The sequence below is a fragment of the Patiria miniata genome, unplaced genomic scaffold (assembly GCF_015706575.1).
Source record: "Patiria miniata isolate m_02_andy unplaced genomic scaffold, ASM1570657v1 HiC_scaffold_5, whole genome shotgun sequence".
NCBI classification, from domain to species: domain Eukaryota; kingdom Metazoa; phylum Echinodermata; class Asteroidea; order Valvatida; family Asterinidae; genus Patiria; species Patiria miniata.
Genome location: NW_024037072.1, coordinates 21062391 through 21077672, shown reverse-complemented (window position 1 = coordinate 21077672; position 15282 = coordinate 21062391). Strand labels below are relative to the sequence as shown.

General features: G+C 41.4%; 1 protein-coding gene across 1 annotated transcript in view; it reads left to right on the top strand.

The window, feature by feature from the left end:
• The first annotated feature begins 6576 nt into the window (after positions 1–6576).
• LOC119740516 (ALK tyrosine kinase receptor-like) overlaps positions 6577–15282 on the top strand; it is a 115189-nt gene continuing 106483 nt past the window's right edge. Inside the window, exons 1-2 of the mRNA XM_038215858.1 lie at positions 6577–6717; positions 9896–10155. The gene's annotated coding sequence lies outside the window, so the exon portion shown is untranslated. The remainder of the gene's footprint in view (positions 6718–9895; positions 10156–15282) is intronic.

Genomic DNA, 15282 nt, shown 5'->3' with positions numbered 1-15282 from the left:
TCCTCCATTAATTCCTGTGTTGCCTCCCCTCCTCCACTTCAGCCTGAAAATAAAAATAGTAAATAATGAAATATCTGGCTGGGATTTAGACTGCACCACACCTGTCCCCTAAGTTGCCTCCACTGCCTTATTTGATTCCAATGATTCCGCTGCCTCTTCTGCAATTCTTGTTCTACCTCCTCTGTATCTGCTCCCTTATGGTGCCTCTGTCACCTCCGTCACCTTTGCCACGCCTGCTGCCTCAGTTACCCAATTCCTCTGCTGCCTCCAACCCGTTTGTTCCTCTGTCGCCACCGTCACCTCAGCTGCTTCCTCCATTGACTCCATAGTTGCCGCCACCTCCATCACCTCCATTGCTCCCCTTACATATGCTGCCTCTGATGCTTCTTCGACCTCTCTAGGCTCCTAAATTTTCTTGGCCTCCTCCGTTGCCACCTGTTGCCTCCGTCACTGTCTCCGTCTCCTCTATCCCCTCCGGTACATGTGCGGCCTCCATTGCCCCTCAGCCCTCTTCCACCGTCCTCAGCCACTACCTTCATGTAATTGACACCAATAACTCAATAAGGTTTAAAGTTCAATTTATTTCATTTCAATCAGTTTGAGAATACATATTAAATAGTACATTTTAAAATGAAGTTATTCAATTTAACCATAATAACTGTAACTCCTGCATGATGTCTCAAATTACTGATGAACTAGGTGGAATACCCATATGAATTATTTGAGTTTGTCAAGTCTTAACCTGACAAAATTATGTCTTAAATGACCTTATATCAGTTAGACATCTTACTCTTTCAAAAGTGGTAAAAGAACTCCAATCCCCTTCTGAAGTACCTGCTGGCTTCATTAACCTACCCAGAAAGAACGTGTGTCGCCTAAACCGGCTCCTCACAGGCAACAGGCATACTGGCCACATGCTACACAAGTTGCATAAGACACCAACACCTGAGTGTGACAGTTGTCCTGCTGATCAGACCGCAAGGCACATTGTCAATGAGTGCCCAATCAGAAACTGGACCATGGCATCGTTCGTCTGGCTAGCTTTGACCCGATCGCACCAAGGTTGCTGTCGGACGTGGATCTTGACATTTGATTTGGTGTTGCATACAAGAGAGAATAGTCATTCAAACAGACGACCGATCACATTAACCTTTTTTAAAAGATTTATTTATGTTATCAATGTGATCATTGTGAATATCTGAACAGCCAAAATGTCTGCAAACGACTTTAACAAAGTTTTAATACACTACACAATTATAGTGTAATAAATTGATAAACTTTGAGCCACTGGATCATGCTGAAGAAAACAATTGCATTATAAATCTACATTTACAGTGTGGAGTGCCATGGCCTGGTGGTCTGGGGCGATATTTCGTGATCTGCAGGTACTTCTGCAGGTTGTGGGTTCGAGTCCAGCCTGTGGCTATGGTGCTTGTGTCCTTTGGCAATTGTTGCTTCTCCCATCCAAGAGTAAATTGGTACACTTTTTTTGTTGACAGTAACTTCTTTGTTAATAGCAGCTCATCGTTCACACCTGTTTGATGGTTAAAGCTCTTTACAGTTACCTACTGCAAATCACTCCAGTGCCCAATATCGATCGCTGCATTCAAATTTCGACCCGACGCTCTTCGTGCAACTATTTACAGATGCAGCGCATATTTGCAGCATGCAGTTTCGAATATCCAAATATATTCGGTCAAACGCAGTTTCGAGTAATCGAATACTAAATTATTTGAAAATGGACAGCCCTAGTATATGTTGCACTGTTAGGTCAAAAAAAACAATATTCGGTCTCTGGTCAGACCATAGTTCCGGAATTGACGCGGGGACGCGGCTTTTTTTTTTTTTTTTTTTTTTTTTTTTCCTTCAAGCTTGGATTGTACAGACAAGGTGGGGTACTATTTTGCTTTTTTGGTGTCCTCATGTACATTAGTGTCCTCCATAATTTGCCTTGGTGCAATTTCCCATTCCCTGGTGCTCTTTGGTAAAAAAAATTGAGGAGGTGCGGCAATAGAGGGCGCTGTTGGAGCTACCGCGGAACATTTTTGAAGAAAAAAAAGATTGACGCGCATGATTAAAATCGACGCGCGCGCTGACCAGAGACCGACTTATTTTTTTTTTTTGGCCTTACACAAGGATTGCTGCTAGGGTTCTCTTTAAAATGTACGGCCACAAAAACAAACGCTGCAAAATCAATCAAAAGGTTAAAACACTCTTGCAGCATGCAAGGCATTACAGCATAAAAATTGCTTTTGTAATTATGCATCTTGAATTTACAAAATTGCACCACTGCACATAGCTCACGCTTCCACCAGATCCTCCGCACCTTGAACACCTCCATCCCCTCTGTGTCATGTCCCTCTGTTGCCTCAACTGCCGCCTTCTTTGTCCCCTCTGGTGTCTCTGTTGCCCAATGCTCAGTTGCCTCCACTGCCATTAGCACCTGGGTCTCCAATACCTCCCCCTACGTCTCTATTGCCACCACCGCCTCCACTTTCTCTGTTGCCTCTGTCATCTCTTTCAGCATTGCCCGCCACTACCTTTGCAGCCACCTGAAAAGAAAAAAGAGAGTAGGAATGACAAATCTGGCAGACAATTATGACACAACCTCAACTGTCCCCTTCTCGGTTCCTCCACTGCACCTCAGCCGTGACCCTCGCCTCCACCCCTGCCACTGCTGCTGCAACCCTCATCCACCATCATCGAACATCAGTGTCATGAAATTGACACCACTGGACTCCTCAATAAGGTTTCAAGTGTACTTATGAACATGCCACACATTGTCTGTCAGTCTGAGAAAAACATATTAGTACATTGTGAAATTAAGTAACTTGTTTTGACCAATAAATGCAACCCTGCATGATGTCTCAAGTGACTGATATTAGGCAAAAACTGCAAATGAATTATTTGAGTTTGTCAAATTTTAGCTGGATTTTGACTTATAAATGGGTGATTCCATAAATTTAGGGTCCAATTTTGGTGTCCGAGTTACATCTGACTTGTGTAAGATTTTGTAATTCAGGACACATGTCTCTGATTCTAAGAGTGATTATGTAAAGCAAACTACCTGGTAAACAAATGAAAAATAGTGTGAAGTCATTTTTATTGACACTTGAATGGCAAATTAACAGGTCCGGTGTAACAGGGACACCAAAAATGTCACACTTTTGGACCCCTTATTTATGGACATACCCAAATGCTAGTCTTGCAGCCCAATGCAATTATGTCTAAAATGGATATTCAAAACATTCATTCAATTCTTGCAATAGTCATTCAAAAAGATAACCAATCACATTGGTCACATGATTTAGGGAGTATTTTCTGTAAAAAAAGCAAAAGAACTGGAAGCAAGCTAATTCTTTTCAGAAAGATTTGGATGTTATTAGTGTTTAGCATGGTCAAAATGTGTACAGCACTTCATTTAAAAAAAAAGTGTAATAAAAAGTGCTAACACTAAAAAATTTCTACAACCATACATCCCCTGACTCAAGCTTGAATGAAATAATTGCATAATAAATATATAATTCTGCTCCAAAGGTTGCTGACATGACAAAGTCTGCATTATAGTATTTCCTAACAAAATTTGTAGAAATGTTTCTCAGTCCCAGGTTCATGTCTTGTTATCATTTTTGCAAAGAATAACTTTCACTGAGTTGATATATGAAAAAAAAGTGGCGTCAGGTTGCAACTTTTTTTTCCCGAAGTGGAGTATTTGAGCAACATTTATTTGGGGCCAGGGGCAACTTGAAAAAAAAAAAAGGAAACCAGAGCCGGCCAAATATCCTCTGGGAAAGTTTCTCTGTTTTTTTTCCAGTAAGTACTTCAATATTATTTTTCCCTGCTAAATTTGATTTTTTTAGGACATATTATCACTTTCTGATGGCTGATGGGTCACTGAAGAGAAAAATTAGTGATGGCCAGATATGGGAATCTTTCCAGAGAATCAATAACACAGGTATATATTATAGGCCGCTTTATAAATTTACATGTCCTGATCTTGAATTTACAAAAAAAACAAAAATTGCCCATAGCTCATGTTTAGTAAAACATTATGGACAAAACGGCAACTAGACAAAATTGAAAAGAATGTTGCATCCTGACGCCATTTTTTTTTTTTTTTGGGTGTCATATCTCAATGAAGCTAGGTCAGTTATTGCAAAAATGTTAGACATGGATCTGGGATTGAGAAACGTTGTTAGAAAATACTCTCAAGTCTCCATAGACTTTGTACACAACAAAATAAGTGGCGTCGGGCATGGGCGTCGCCAGGATTTTTTCTAGAGGGGGAAAAACATATTTTTTCAAAATATTCTTGTATTTCTCAACAAATTCTCGATTTATCAGTTTTAGAGGGGGGCAGGGGCATTTTGCCCCCCCCCCGACTCATTAAATTTACACCACTATGACTTTGCGTCTCTTTTTCTTTTCTTTTTTTCGCTTTTTTTTCGTCTATAGTTTTTTTTTTTTTTGGCTTTTCCAGGCCCCCCCCCCCCCTCACGACGCCCATGGCGTCGGGGTACGAACTGCCTACTAGCCCAGGCTGGACCACGCCTTCATTGCATAACGACTGACAGAGTCCAACCTCACTGGCCTAGGGACATACATTCTTTACATAATTTATCACATCAATAAAACGTTTGGCCAAAATTAAATGAACTCCACTATATTTTACTCACTACGACGACTCACATGTATTCACTGTATAAACAATTAATACTGTATTGGGCCTAACTCAAAATGGAAAGAGGAGACAGACTTACATTATTTGAAAGACACGTCGCTGATTCTTGTTTCATGACACGTCGATACATGAAATCAACAATGGCGGACACAACGAGATTGGAATTTAGTTTGAAATTCGCCCGCCCTGCTGTGCGGGGCGTAAATGCCATAAAGCGCGTGCGTGGGAAGATCGCAGGCTATATAAGGCCATAACAAAAAAAAGGTTGTGTTGCCCTCCCTAACTGACCCAGAAAAATCTGAAATCTCGGGTCGTTTTATCCCCAGTCACTTGAAAAAAAGGGTAAATGTCAAACAAATGTAATTCCAACCAAGTTGAATCCCGAAACAAAAAGTAGACCGGCAAAATTGAAACACATTAAGTATTTAAAGTCATGATTCAATTCCCAACGAATATTTTCCAAAAATTGTTTCGTTGGATCCTCAATAATTAACAGCCTGCACGCGCGATCGCCTGCATGGATAGATGACCAATCCTGAACCAGTGTTCACTTCAGTGATGTCTTTGGTACAGTACCTGCGGTTGGTTTTTGTCAGAGTCGTGCACGCTTTGTACCAAAATACGAATTATGGCACTAATCTCAAAGCTACAACATTTTACCTGACTGGGGTGTTTTTGTTGGTTGAGTTGTTGTTGTTGTTGTTGTTGGGGTTTTTTTGTGACGGGGGAACCCGACCCGAGATTTCATTTTTTTTTTTTATAAGGGCAACACAACATAGCAGCAAATTAATGTGCAGTTTCCATATTGCGGAATAGTGCAACAAACGGATGCATATAAGCCTAATAGCTATATGGTGTACGTAAGATGAGATATTTCTGACATTTGTGGTGGTCATGGGCGTAAATGCTTGGAGACGGTCCCCTTTTTTACCAGGGTGATGGGCAATTGCATCACCCCAAGTTTGTGGTGAGAATCAAGAAATGCCGATAACATTCCAAAAGCCCAAGTGTATTACATAACACTGCAACAATTCGAATTTGGTGTCGGGAGCTGTTCAGACAAAAATAAAAAATGTTAAAAATATTACTATGAAAATATATTTTGTGATAAAGGCCCAATAATAAAAAAAATATTTTGACCATAAAATGCTATGGATGGAAATGTGATATAGATGTCACATGACCATAATTTACAATCAGACCGTGGGTCCCACTTGGACTCAGTTGGGAAGATGTGAGCAGAAGTTGCCCAGGTTGCCCAGCTTTTGCCCAAATGGGTCCCAGTCACAACATTTTTGCCCAGATTTGCCCAGTCTGTGCCCACTTCGGACCCATTTATGGCAATTTGGGCCCACCGTGATTGCCCAGTCAAAAACCCATCTGGGTCCCGATTGTATAACATTTGCTGTACCGTATAATGTAACGCAGCAGTGTGGTGTAAGAACTAAACTAGCACCTCTGACAAAAACCACCGCCAAGGTGTTTTATGTTGGACTTGTAGTTCCCGTCACTCACGTGAACACTGTTTCTGCTTCTTGAGTTCAGGATTGACCGTTATCCAATCGACCGCGCGTGCACGTGTGTACAACTTAAGTTTCGCAGGCTGTTATTGAGTACACGATTTAGTTTTTGAAACTTTGAAAATTGATTTTCGTTGGGAAGTGTATCATGAATTTGAATATTTTATTTTTCAATTTGCCGGTCTTCTTTGTTTTCGGGATTCTATTCGGTTGGAATCACATTTGAATGACATTTACCCTTTTTCCGCAGTGACTGGGGATAAAACGACATGAGATATCTTTTTCGGGTTGGTCGGAGAGGGCAACACAATTTTGTTTTTGCTATGGCCTTACTAACCTATGATCCCCCCACGCACGCGCATTGTGGTATTTGCCCCACACGGCCTGCTGCAGGGCTAGGGGCGGGCGGGCGAATTTCAAACCAAATTCCAACCTCGTTGTGTCCGCCATTTTTGATTTCATGTATCGACGTGTCATGAAACAAGAATCAGCTACGCTACGTGTCTTTCAAATAATGTAAGTCTGTCTCCTCTTTCCATTTTGAATTAGACCCAATACAGTATTGTTTATACAGTGAATACATGTGAGTCGTCTAAGTGTAAAATAGTGGAGTTCATTTAATTTTGGCAAAACATTTTATCCCGTTTGGATGCGACAAATAATGGAAAGAATGTATAGGTCCTAGTATCCCGACGCCACTTATTTGGTTGTGTACAAAGTCTATGGAGGGTCCAGAGTATATGGGGATCATGTATCTATTGGCCCGGTTCCTATAACTTATAAGGGAACAAAATCCTCTTTTAAATTATTTGACCAACCAAACTAGTTGGCGACATTAAGAACATATAGGTATGTCATAGATAACGGGCGGACTTTGAATTTTTGAGGCCAATTTGGGGGTAAAATGACAACGACAACGACAAAACGCAACACAAAAATAAACATGCCAATCACCGCGCGATGCATGCACCGTCAGCACGCAAGTCGCGCTGCACGGCAACAACCAGCCTGTAAACCGCGTAGAAAAATCATAATTTCTACGCCAAGAAACTGTTCAAAAATTACCAAAAAGGTGTCATTACATTGAGAGAAATCTGCTTTGGTTTGACCATGGAGGTAGGTTTGACAATGTCATTTTTTACTAATTTTAGAAGTAAAAAAATAAATTCCTGATTCTAATTTATCGAAACAAAACAGGGGCCCTACACTACACGATTGCCCAGAGGACATTTATTTTCTAACAACGTTTCTCAATCCCAGATTCATGTCTAAAATTTTTGCAATTACTGACCTTAATTGAGATACCACATGGATATGGCACTAGGGCGTGCTACAAATGTACATAATTATGATGCAATCTGGCGCTTATTACAAGACATCCACAGTGCTTTTAAAGCTTTTGTGTTGTTCGTTCTCTGTTTTCCAGTGCTGCTTGTGGGGTGTTGAAAAGTAACATTCACATTTTTTTGTTTCTCACCCCCAAAAAATCTGGGGGGAGGGAGGCCTGGGGGTGGAACAATGGCCCCTCCCCCTGTCAAAAAATGGGGGAGGGGAGGATATATTCTCCCCATCACCACCTTTATGTCAATGCAGCTTGGAAACTGGTGCCCTGTGAAATAATGTATCTCAAATACTGGACTTTCTCCTCTGACATGTAGAGCTACACGGTGATACCTAATGGGTAATCCTTACTTTTAGGACACCTCTATTTTGTACGAGTTCTGTTCAAAACTGACTTTTGCAGATGACTGTCCAGTACCAAAGTGACTTTTGCAGGCAGGCTAAAGAAGTCTTTTTTCTTCAGACAAACTCATGTTAGTTATAATTTTGAACGCACTTTCAAAGAAAATGCGACTTTCCTACCTTGTTTTGCAGTTCGCCATCTTGCTTTTTAAATTTATTTTCTGTTTGTCATCGTCGTCTTTAACCCCTCATAAATCAAAACCCTGCCCTCTTTCTACAAAATCAAACCTGCTGATATTCAAGAGGTGTCATTGCCAAATGTTCAAATGTGTCAATAAATATCAGAATGTCACTTTTGAGTGTCATTTAGTCAGCTGTTTTGGTGAGTCTTTTAACCTTATATATAGGAAAGGGGTCCTAAAAGTAAGGATTACCACTTAATGAATATCCTCAAAAGTTGCATTTTCTAGGCTTGAAATCTAGACTGTTTTTGTTTTGCCCCCTTCCCCATCTGAGCAAAAGCTGGATCTGCCCCTGGAAACACATGATAGACTTTAAAAAGAGAGCACAAGTAAATTTTCATTAAAAACATTTTAAACACAGGAAATTATGCTCTAAGTTCTACATTCAGAGTGAGAACTATGATGAGGAACCCACAGCCAGTCTAGTTTAGATCTAGGTTTATATCATAGAGTTATATTATAACAATAACTCTATGGTTTATATGCATGTTTTTAGAAATCATAGCCCTAAAGACATCATGATTTTGTGCTTTGTTTATACATTGTGTGTTTGGAAAGAATGTTGCAACCTGACGCTGCTTTTTTCTTCATATACATTTGTATCACATCAATGAAGGTCAGTCACAGAGAAACATTTCCAGTTTTGTTAGGAAATACTTAGAAAAATTTCTTGACTCTCCAAGTACACAACCGCTGAAGTAGATATAGCGTCAGGTTGCAACATTCTTTCAGTGTGTTTTCCAATGGGTTTTCCTACTGGGCTACAGCGTTCTGTCAGTTGAGCGATTGATTTCTTCAAACTGCACAATCCTCTACTGCTAATTAATTAATAGATACATGATGAAATAATTGATTAAAAAATTATGTCAGATAATTTAATAATTAATGATACCATACAACCAGGCCATGCACATTTTAATTTTTTTTTATACAAGTATGTTTTTCTCTTGTGGTGTGCCCCCCCCCCCTTAGTTTGTACTGTGTGCCCCCCCCCCCCCCCCCCCAATGCTCGGATTTGGCAGCTGGACTGGACATAATTTAATTGGGCTACAAGACTAAATTCATAAGTCAAATTTGGCTAAAATTTGACAAACTAAATAATTCATTTGTGGTTTGTGCCTAATATCGGTCACTTGAGACATCATGCAGGGTTGCATTATTTGGTCAAAACAAGATACTTAATTTCACAATGTACTAATATGTTTTTCTCAGACTGACAGACAATGTGTGGCATATTCATAAGTACACTTAAAACCTTATTGAGTTCTCCAGTGGTGTCAATTTCATGACACTGATGTTGGATGATGGTGGACGAGGGTTGCAGCAGCGGTGGAGGCGAGGGTCACGGCTGAGCAAGGGCGGATCATGGGGGGGGGGTGCCAAAGGGGGCCATGGCCCCCCAAAACGAAACCAATTTTTTAAAAAAAATTTATGTGGCATCGCAATAAAGGCAGGCAATGAGTACACCACCATCTTTTCCTCAAAAAAACATTGGTTAAAGTGGTCAGAAATTGCCTCAGATCGCACCACAGAGCATCTAGAATCCAAAAAAATTTTGGGGCCCTTAAGCGGGCCCCGAACCCCACGCCGTAATTTTTTCGACCCACTTTTTTGGGGGACCAAATTTTTTTTTGGCCCCCCCAAAAAAATTGTGTTCTGGATCCGCCCTTGCGGCTGAGGTGCAGTTGAGGCACCAAAGGGGACGGTGGAGGTTGTGTCATGATTAGCTGCCAGGTTTTTTCTCATTGCTACCTTTTTTTCCTTTTTAGGTGGCTGCGAATGTAGCAGAGGACAATGAAGGAAGAGGTGACAGAGGCAACAGAAAGTGGAGGCGGTGGTGGCAATAGAGACGTAGGGGGAGGTATTGGAGACCCAGGTGCCAATGGCAGTGGAGGTGACTGAGCAATGGGCAACAGAGACACCAGAGGGGACATAGGAGGCGGCAGTTGAGGCGGCAGTTGAGGCAACAGAGGGACAGAAGGGACAGAGGGGATGGAGGTGTTCCAGGTGCAGAGGCTGTGGTGAAAGCGTGAGCTATGTTCAGTGGTGCAATTTTTGTAAAATCAAGATACATAATTATATAAGCAAATTTTATGCTCTAATGCCTTGCATGTTTGCTCTAATGCCAAGAATGCTCTAATGCCAAGAATGTTTGAACCTATTGATTGATTTTGCCCTGTTTGTTGATGTGTCTGTACATTTTAAAGTGAACACTAGCAGCAATCCTTTACTGACAGTGCTACATTACCAGGGCTGTCCCATTCCAATAAGTTAGTATTTGATTACTTGAAACTGCGTTTGACCAAATATTTGAATATTTGAAACTGCAAGCTGCAAATATGAGCTGCGCCAGTAAAAAGTTGCACAAAGAGCGTCTAGTCCAAATTTGAATGCAGCGATCGATATTGGGAAAAGTTATCGAAGATTTGTCAACATAATTAATTGGAGACTTAAACATTACGGCAGATGTGTACATTATATACTGGGTTTTGCTCTATGTCAGCTTATTGGGCAAACCTAATATAAGATTTACATCTCCCGACGCAAACTCAATCTATGAAATGTAGGTTTATCTTGCAATATTTTGGATGCAGTGGCTCAAAGTCTTACACGTATCAATTTATAACATTATAATTTTGTGTTGTATTTAACTTTGTTAAAGTCTTTTGCAGACTTTTTGGCTGTTCAAATATTCGCCATGATCAACATTGATAAATAAATCTTTTTAAAAAGTTAATGAGAGTGGTTGTCATGGTTGTGATTGGTTGTGATTGTTTTGACAAAAAAACTACCTTAATTATGAGACCAATGTGATTAGTCATCTGAATGACTATTCGCTCTTGTATGCAACACCGAATCAAATGTCAAGATCCATGTCCGACGGCCACCGTGTCGCAATCAGTTCACAGCTAGCCAGACAAACAATGCCACAGTCCAGTTTTCTGTCCAGTGGCCTGTGAGAAGGGACACCAGTTCTTTCTGGGAAGGGTGTAGCAAGCTGGTGACCGGAGTTCTTCGAGGACATTACTCAGTGTATCGTCATTCTACCATGACTTGAAAAAGTTAGATGACTAACTGATATTAGGCCATTTACGACATAATTTTGTTATGTTTCATATAGGTATTCCACCTAATTTATCAGTAATTTGAGACATCATGCAGGAGTTATAGTTAAAAGTTAAGTTGAATAACTTAATTTGCATTGTGATATTGAACATGTATTCTAAAACTGATTGAAATGAAATAAATTAACTTTAAACCTTATTGATATTGGTGTCAATTACATGACGATAGTGGCTGAGGGCAGTGGAAGAGGGCTGAGGGCAATGGTGGCAGGGGTGGAGAAAGAGGCGGATCGGATGTGGAGATGGAGACAACAGAGGTGGCTGAGGTGCTGGAGGGTGATGCAGGAAATGGAGGTGGCTCAGGTGCACTGGAGGGGATAGAGGAGACAGCAGAGGCAGTGGAGGAGGCAACAGGTGGCAATGGATGCAATGGAGGAGGCCAAGAAAAAAGAGGTCACAGAAGCATCAGAGGCACCATATGTAAAGGAAGCAATGGAGGTGATGGAGGTGGCGGCAACTATGGAGTCAATCGAGGAAGCAGCTGAGCTGACGGTGGCGACAGAGGAACTAACGGGGTGGAGGCAGCAGCGGAAATGAGTAACTGAGGCAGCAGGAGTGGCAAAGGCTACGGAGGTGACAGAGACACCAAAAGGGAGCAGATACACAGGAGGCAGAACAAGAAAGGCAGCGGAGGCAGCAGAATCATTGCAATCAAATAAGGCAGTGGAAGCACCTGAGGGGACAGGTGTGGTGCTGTCAAAATTCTAGCCAGCATTTTACTATTTAATATTTTTATTTTCAGGCAGAACTGGAGGAGGGGAGGCAACACAGGCAATGGAGGAGGTGAAGCTACTGAGGCAGTGTAGGTGCCAGAGTGGATAGAGAAGGCAGCAGATTTAGAGGTGAAGGAAAAAGAGGCCACATAGGCTATGGAGGTGGCTGAGTTGACAAATGCAACTGAGGCAGTAGAGGCAAAGGAGGAAGAGGAATGGACAGAAATGCAGTGTCACTTGCCGAGAGTTTTCAAAATGAAAAGCATTCTATGACTTTTGCAAAAATGCAGATTACACTGAGCTACATGTATGGAGCTCACTGTACACACTTGTATCGTGTTGTATAATCGTGCGGACCTTTGTGAACAGTGTTTACAGCAACTTCCGGGATTCAAAATCTTTCTTAAACAGATACCCACGAAGTTTGCAATAAAAAAGAAGTAATAACAATAATAAGGTAAAAACTTAAATTTTAAAACATTTCAAAACGTGAAACATTAAATTCATTAAAAAGAAATATTTATGAAAACAAAAACTCAATAAAAACGTCAGTATGAAATTGACGAATGAGGCAATCAAGGCAGTGTAGGCAATGGAGGAAGAGAGGGGAGAGAGGAGGTGGTTTCAGCATTGGTGCCAGACTTTTCATTATTATCTTTTTTCAGGTGGTACCGGTTGCGGCAGAGGTAATATCGGCAACAGACAGAGGCAGAGGTTGGTGTCGGTGCAGACGATGGAGGCAATGGAAGGCAGGGAAGGTTATGCAGGTGATGGAGGCTATAGATGTGGCAGAGGCAATGGAGACGGCTGAGACAATGGACGTGATAGAGAAGGAGGTTGATGGGGTGGAGGTGATGGAGCAGGTGGAGAAGACGGTGGAGACAGCTAAGCAGATGGAGGAAGTGGCATGCAACATATATTGGAGGCGGTGGAAGCTACTGAGGCTGAGAGAATGACTGAGGTGACCCAAGAGATGAAGGCCGGCCGCGGAGGCGACTGAGGCACTAGAGGAGACAGAAGAGGTGGCAGAGGTAGCAGTTAAGAAATTTTCCTACTTAATTGTACGTGTGCCTGTATATTAAGTGAACACCAGGGGCATTCCTTCAGTGCCAGAACAACATTTTGATGTTGTCATGGACGACAAATTGAAGCTACAATGTTCAGTTAGTTTGGAGATTGATTTCTTCAAACTGCACAAGTTTACTACCAATAATGGGCTTCACAAAGTTTGTTTTAATTCCTTAACTTGCTGAATTTTGATTCAATCATGACATTATCTAGGAGGATGGACATTACCTACAAAATTGCTCTTTGGCAAATTTGGGAAAGTTCCCCCCAAAAAGTACAATCCCCCCCCCCCTCAAAAAAAAGTATGTTTGAGAACCTTCTGGCAATTTTAGATTTGATGAAGTAATTGATTTGAAAATTTTTGTGAAAGAACGTATACCTCAAGATTTGAAAACATGATGCCAGACAGCTAGACCAAGCAAATATTATTTTATTTTTGTACATTTTTTATCTTTCATTTGGTGAACATTCAACTAAAATTACACTTTACAGACTTTGTTTACAAGTACTTACTTCACATTGTACCGTAATCCTGATGTGTCGTTACTGACTCAGTTACGTCTGCAAACACTGGGATACATTTGAAGATTTGCTATGCATTTTTTTTCATTCAAGCTTAATATAGGGGAGATATTCAGGGAGTCAATACATTTAAATTGCTTGTGCTATAATTTCAAAACGAATAACTAAATTTTTCAGTGTACTGACATTATTTCTCAAATTGATGTGGAAACAAATTAAACTTAAACCTTATTGAGTTATCTAGTGGTGTCAAGTTTTTGGCAGTGATGGTGGACGATAATGGATTGGGGCTGGAGCAGCGGTAGCAAGAGCAGAAGAGGAGGTGGTTGCGATGGTGGAGATTGCAGGGGAAGCTAAGATGCTGGAGGGTGACGCGGGAAATGGAGGTAGCAGAGGCAACAGGCAACAGAGGGGATAGAAGAAGTATTAGAGTTGGTGGCAGAGGCAACAGGTGGCACAGAGAGAATGAGGTGGCTAAGGGAACATAGGCTAGAAAGGTGGCAGAGACAAAGGGAGGCAATGGAGGTAATATTGAGGAGGTGGTGCCAGAGACAGAGGATATGAAGGAGGAAAGCTGGCGGAGCCAACGGAGGCGGCAGATGCAATGGGATGGGGGAACAGGCAGCGAAGGAAACAGGAGGTGGAGGTGGCAGAGGCTAAAGTGGCACACAAGGAGATAGAGGAGGCGACAGAGTTGGTAGAGCAACAACGGCTGTGGAGGCAGGAGAGTCAAAGGAATCAAATAAGGCAGGGGAGGCACTGGAGGAGAGAGAGAGAGAGGAGGTGGTTCCCACCATTATTTTGGTGGAATTTTTTTTTCTTCAGGTGGTGGCAGAGGAGGGGGAGATAAAACAGGCATTGTAGGGTGTCATTGGAGTTGAGGTGACAAAAGGGACAAAGAAGATTGCAGAGGTGAGGCAAACAGAGTTCACACAGGCAACTATGGCAGTAAAGTTGACAGTGGCACTGGCATCTGAGGTAGCAGAGGAAAAGGAGGAAAATGACGGGACAGAGGAGGTGTGTCAGGATTGCTGCACGATTTTAGATATTTTATTTACAGACAGATGAAACAGGTGATGGAAGTGACAGTGACAGCAACAAGGTGATGTAAGTGAAAAAGGCTTTAAAACTGGCAGAGGCGATGGACATGACAGAGGTGACGGAGGTGATTGATGTGGCGGTGACAGCAACTTGTGAATGGGGAGGCAGCAGTGGCAATGGATGTGTCAAAAGAGGAGGTGTCGGGAGCAACAGAGGCGACAAGGCAGTAGAGGTAACGGGGAAAATTCATTCACATTCTTTATTAATTTCAGTAAGCTACTTTTCAGTTTAAAAACTGATTTGCAAAAAGTTTACAAAAAGGATTACAAGGATGGAGATTACCTACAAAATTGCTCACTGGCAAATTTGGGAAATTTGCCCACCAAAAATGTAAAGTTCTCCCCCCCCCCCCAAAAAAAGGATTTTTGAGTAGTATAGAGATATTTGATTAAGTAATTGATTTGAAAACTTTAGTAATAGAACCTATACCTAAAGACTTAAAATATGATGCTTGACAGCCAACCAATTTTATTCTAGACATTTTTTTTATTGTTGTAGTTTTTATATCTTTCATTTGGTGAACATTCAGCTAAAATTACACTTTTCAGTCTATGTACTTACTTCACATTGTATCTTAAACCTGATGATGTGTCAATCAATGCATTGCTGACTCAGTCATGTCTGCAA